The sequence below is a fragment of the Pristiophorus japonicus genome, chromosome 25 (genome assembly GCF_044704955.1).
Source record: "Pristiophorus japonicus isolate sPriJap1 chromosome 25, sPriJap1.hap1, whole genome shotgun sequence".
Taxonomy (NCBI): domain Eukaryota; kingdom Metazoa; phylum Chordata; class Chondrichthyes; family Pristiophoridae; genus Pristiophorus; species Pristiophorus japonicus.
Genome location: NC_092001.1, coordinates 2,999,116 through 3,004,901, shown reverse-complemented (window position 1 = coordinate 3,004,901; position 5,786 = coordinate 2,999,116). Strand labels below are relative to the sequence as shown.

Genomic DNA, 5,786 nt, shown 5'->3' with positions numbered 1-5,786 from the left:
TTGCAGCAACTTTTAGGCTACCTGTTCCGTCACGCTCACCCAATCATCCACTCGTGCGTGTCCAGAGGATTGGGACATTTATATAATCCAGCAAAGAACGACTAAAAATATGATTAAAAGAGGGTAGATTATGAATGTTATCTTGAACGAAATATAAAAAAAGATAGAAAGAGTTCCTACAGGTATGTAAAAAGGAAAAGAGTGGCTAAAGTAAATGTTAGTCTCCTGGAGGATGAGACTGGAGCATTAATAATCGAGAACAGGGAAATGGCACAGACTTTGAACAAATATTTTGTTTCAGTTCTCACGGTAGAAGTCAGTAAAAACATCCAAATAGTGGATAATCCAAGGGCTATATGGAGGGAGGAACTTAATACTATCATTATCACTAATGAAGTAGTATGAGGTAAAACGATGGGACTAAAGGCGGACAAGTCCCCTGGACCTGATGGCTTATATGCTGTGGATGCATTGGTTGTATCCACAGGATATAAACTATCAGGTCCAGGGGTCCTATGGAGGAATTGCTTCCATTCCCAATGTGAATTCCTTGATGGCAGAGCAGTCCGATACGAGAGCCATTGACCCTTTCACAGGTTGGACAGACATTCGTCAGGGGAAGGGGTCGGTTGGGCTGGTTTGCCGCATGCTCCTTCTGCTGCGTGCGCCTGGGCTCTTCATGCTCCTTGCATCGAGCCTCAAAGAGCTTAACGCCCTCCCGGATGGATTTTCTTCACCTCGGGCGATCTGCGGCCAGTGTCTCACAGGTGTCAGTGGTGATGTCGCACTTTACCAGCGAAGCTTTGAGAATGTCTTTATAACGTTTACGCTGTCCTCCTTTGGTTCGTTTACCATGAAGAAGCTTCGCATAAAGCATTGCTTAGGGAGTCTCCCATCTGGCATGCGTACTCTGTGGCCTGCCCAGCGAAGCTGATCGAGTGTGGTCAGTGCTTCAATACTGGGGATGTTACCCTGGTCGAGGACACTGATGTTGATGCGCCTGTCCTCCCAGGAAATTTGCAGGATCTTGCGGAGACATCGTTGGTGATATATCTCCAGCGACCTGAGGTGCCTTCTGCACATCGTCCATGCCTCAGACCCATACAGGAGGGCGGGTATTATTACAGCCCTGTAGACCATGAGTTTGGTGGTAGATTTGAGGGCCTTGTCTTCAAACAGTTTTTTCGGCAGGCGGCCGAAGGCTGCACTGGAGCACTGGAGGCGGTGTTGATTCTCCATATTAATGTCTTCCTTTGTTGCTAAGAGGCACCCCCTCATTTCCAATGGAATTATTCCAGTCACACAGTCTTCGTTCAATCATAAAATATCTAGATTAAGAATCAATTAGTTATTTATTTAAAACAAATCAAATTCAATTTTTTTTAAATAAAAATTAAATGTATTTATATTCTTAAGTTTTTTAATATATATATATTTGTAAATTGGCTTTCAAACTGGGCTGGTTTTACATCCCTCCCTCTTTCCTGCCTGTCTATCACCTGGGGCAGAGACGGTGGCTTCAATAACCGTCTCTGCCCCGCGTGGTCCTGAGCTCCACAGCACAATTGCCTTCAGGGATGATAGAAATCTCACTTTATTCTTTTAAAAGGGAACTGCGGTCAGTCAAGCGTGATTCTGCATCTGGGTAAAACGGATGTCCTTGCAGTCCACAATCATTCTGTATCTTTTTAAAAGGGCTGGTTTTCAGTTCCGGTTCAAAATCTTTCCTTTAAAACGGATTTTCTCATAAACCCGGGTCATCCTGTATAGTTTGAGAAGGAGTATGATTTCAGCTGCAATGACCGAATAGTTAAACTGTTGTGTTCCAATTAACATTGGGGTTGCCTGCGCCTGTGCGCACCCAGATCGCAGTGCATCTGTTCATTTACTCGAAATATGCTAATTTTTTCCTACATCCACTCCTTGACTTTGCTCACAATATACACAACAACACAGTGTATGATGGTGGCAGCGGCCGCGTCGTCTAATGGATACGGCGTCTGACTTTGATATAACCGCGACCTTATCAAAACATTGCAGATTCGTATCTTGCCGCGGTCAATTAACTTGCTGCGTGTAATTTTATATTTGTTGCGATACTGCCGAAAAAACAACCATCTCTTCGAGTCCCTCACCTGAAGTAAAGGAAGACTGTTTTCGTTAAGAATCTAATGGCACGTGTTAATCATTGTCGATCTGCATGCACGGGCAGAGCAAGCTGTGAAGTGGACTTTCTTGCACATTATTTCTGTTGGGTTACAAAAAGCAGGAGATTGAAAGGCTGACGATTGGCTGAATACGAGACGAGGTGGCCGAGAAATTAATGCGATGAACTATTAATCAATTTTGTTCTGCACGCATGGGTTCGAATCCCATCCTCAGCGTATTTGTGCTCAGCTTTGACTCCCCTCGTAACTTTGTCAATCATGTTAACCTAATCGCCGAATTTCCCTTTCACTGACAAGGATGCTGCACTTTGCTCATGTCATGTCTCAAATTAATAGTATATTCGTCAAATGGATAAAATTTGTCGGACTGCGGAGAGGGGGACTAATTCGATAGGTCTCTGAGTGACAGCATAAGCACGATGGGCCTAACATCTTTTCTCAATACCGTCAGAATCTGAGAGCTGCACTCTTCACTGTCGGCGGCTCGTTGGTTTCGGGGTATGATTCTCGCTTTGGAATGATCACATTTGAAATGCGACAGGTCTCGGGCCAAATCCGAAACGAGCCCCGCCATTTTTTATACAAAGTTCCGCTTCTCACAGCCGCTTGACATGTGAGAAAACAGACATATTTCATTTTAAAACGTGTGATTTTGCGGCGATTGTTCCCACAGCGTCCAAATCCCAGAGCAAAGTGAAACTCACACAACTGAGTAAAGTTATAGTATCTCAGAGGTACTCGGCTCTGTGACTCGTTGGATAATCTAAACCCATGTTTAGTTCCGGCCAATAATTGATCAGTATATCTTCCAGTCTGTGCGCATCAGCCCTACTCAATGGGGATACGCATACATTCAGCGTCAATCTCCACCTCTGCCCTGAATATGAATGTGTCTTGTTTCTCTGGAGCTGAAAGGATGAGAGAAGCTAGTTTTTGAATTAGTCTCTTGTTTGCCGAATTCAAAGCGGACAGGAAATCAATCCGGGGTATCCAAGCTTCCTGGTCTGATTAAAAGGCGTTGACACATTATATTGTAGGCATGTTCTCATCTTCTGGCCTCAACATTAGGATCAACGTATCGGGTGATAAGCACCGCTCCCATTGTCTGGTAATGGTTCTGCTATTCCCAGTAACACCTCCTCTGGACCATCCTTTGATACGTTCTTGCCCGATTACCACCCACATTGCCTTTCTCCATTGTGCCATTTATTATTTAATCACTGCTGCGTTCCACTGTATCACAGACGTTACCATTTGACCTTTCTCGCTGCGTATTATTTCCAGGCGCTATTTTTGTTGAAAAATCTGTAATCTTGAACTTTCCCCTAAAATATAGGAATGATCATCCGACAGAACGTGAAACCGAGTTCTTCATCCACAGAGTCTGCACGACCTGCTGTGTTTTACATATTTATCTGTTTTTATTCATCCTGTTTCCGTGTCCCTTTTAAGGGGATGTGCTGTCTGTCTGGGATCATTCTCTGTCTATTTAAAATGGTGTGCTATCAGCTCTGCATCATTCTGTGTCTGTTTAAAAGCGATGTGCTGTCTGTCCAGGAGTTCAAATTTCAAATTTCAAAAACTGCCTTGAGAGGGTGCAGGAATATTAGTTTCTTTCTATATTTGTGTAAGCCAGTGTGTGTGCAAACGTGTTGTGCGATATTACTGTTGTGTGAGAAAAATGCATGAGATGCAGCTTGAATCCGTGCTGATTTGATTGAACACTCTTTCGTGGAATCTCGGACGGTAGAAGAATCTGCTGTGAGATTTTGCTATTCCACATCTGTAAGAAGGGAAAATACACAAATTAGAAATATAGCGATTTTATCGAGGGCTTGATGGTGTGGGCCGTGTGATGTGATGACATCCTCAACCTTTATTTTCAAATTCAAATCAAATCAAATAAAATCAAGACAAGACGAGACAAGACAAGACAAGACATGACTAACTTAGGATATATATATATATATATATATATATATGTCTATTTATATCCAATCCCAACTTTTTAACTTCCAAAATTAATGTACTTTTTCTGTCCTGCCGACACGGAGCTCTATTACATTTGACCTCTTTCACAGCACAAGCAGCTGCTGTCAGATCCAGCAGAAAGTCACACGCGACTTTAAAAGATCGCCATTGTAGCCCACAGCATCACTCGTGGCTTGTGTTCCACCATGGGCTTCCTGTGTTTGGATATTTATTGACTGCACCTCCTCATTTCCAATAGAATTCTTCCAGTCACACAGCCTTCGTTCAATCAAAAATATATGGATTATGAACCAATTATTTATTTATTTGAAACAAAACAAATTTAATTTAAAAAAAATTAAATATATTTATTTTCTTAAAATGTTAAATATATCTATATTTCAAAATTGGCTTTCAGTCTGTGCTGGTTTTATGTTCCTCCCTCTTTCCTGCCTGTCTATCACCTGTGGCTTCAATAACCGTCTCTGCCCCGCGTGGTCCTGAGTCCCACTGCACAATTGCCTTCAGTGATGATAGAAATCTCACTTTATTCTTTAAAAAGGGAACTGCTGTCAGTCCAGTCTCATTCTGCATCTGGTTAAAAGCGATGTCCTTGCAGTCCCGGATCATTCTTGTTTGTTTAAACGGGCTGGTTGTCAGTTCTGGTTCATAATCTTTCCTTTAAAACGGATTGTCTCAAAAACCGGGTCATCCTGTATAGTTTGAGAAGGAATATGATTTCAGCTGCAATGACCGAATTGTTAAAATGTTGTGTTCCCACTTACATTGGGGTTGCCTGCGCTGGTGCACACCCAGATCGCAGTGCATCTGTTCATTTACTCGAAATATGCTCATGTTTTCCAAAATCCACTCCTTGATATTGCAGTTGCCCGAATTTGCTCGCAATATACACAACAGGACAATGGGTGTTGCTGGTAGCGGACTTGTGGCTTAATGTATAAGGCGTCTGACTTCGATTATGATACCAAAGTTATCAGAAAATTGCAGGTTCGAGTCCTGCCGCGGTCAACTATGTGAAATTTTGTATTCTTTGTTTTGACTCTGCCGAGAAACCAACCATCTCTTCCAGTCACTCACCTGAAACAAAGGAAGGCTGTTTGCTTTAAGAATATCATGGCAAGTTTTCATCATTGTCTCTATGCATGCACAGGCAGAGCAAGCAGTGAAGTGGACTTTCTTGCACGTTATTTCTGTTTCGATACAAAAAGCAGGAGATTGAATGGCTGACGATGTGCAAAAGCAGAGACGAGGTGGCCGAAAGGTTAAGGCGATGGACTGCTAATCCATTGTACTCTGCACGTATGGGTTCGAATCCCATCATCGTCGTCGTTGGCTTACAGCTTGACCACGTTTTGACATTCATATTTAACCTCATCGCCAAATTCCCTTTTAACTTACAGGGATGCTGTTTTTCCTCATGCCATGTCTCAAATTAATAATATATTCGTCAAAAGGAGAACGGTTGCAGTACAATGGCGAGGGGCACTAATTAGATAGGTATCTGAGAGAAAGCACATGCACGATGGGTCATAATATCATTTCTCACCACCGTCAGAATCTGAGAGCTGCGCTTTTCACTGTCGGCGGCTCGTTGGTCCACGGGTATGATTCTCGCTTCGCAATGAT

At 42.8% G+C, this 5,786-nt stretch overlaps 1 non-coding gene across 1 annotated transcript; it reads left to right on the top strand.

Moving 5' to 3' along the window:
* Window positions 1–5,404: 5,404 nt before the first annotated feature.
* trnas-gcu (transfer RNA serine (anticodon GCU)) lies at window positions 5,405–5,486 on the top strand. The gene has a single exon. It is a non-coding gene; the product is annotated as a tRNA-Ser (tRNA).
* The last annotated feature ends 300 nt before the right edge of the window (window positions 5,487–5,786 follow it).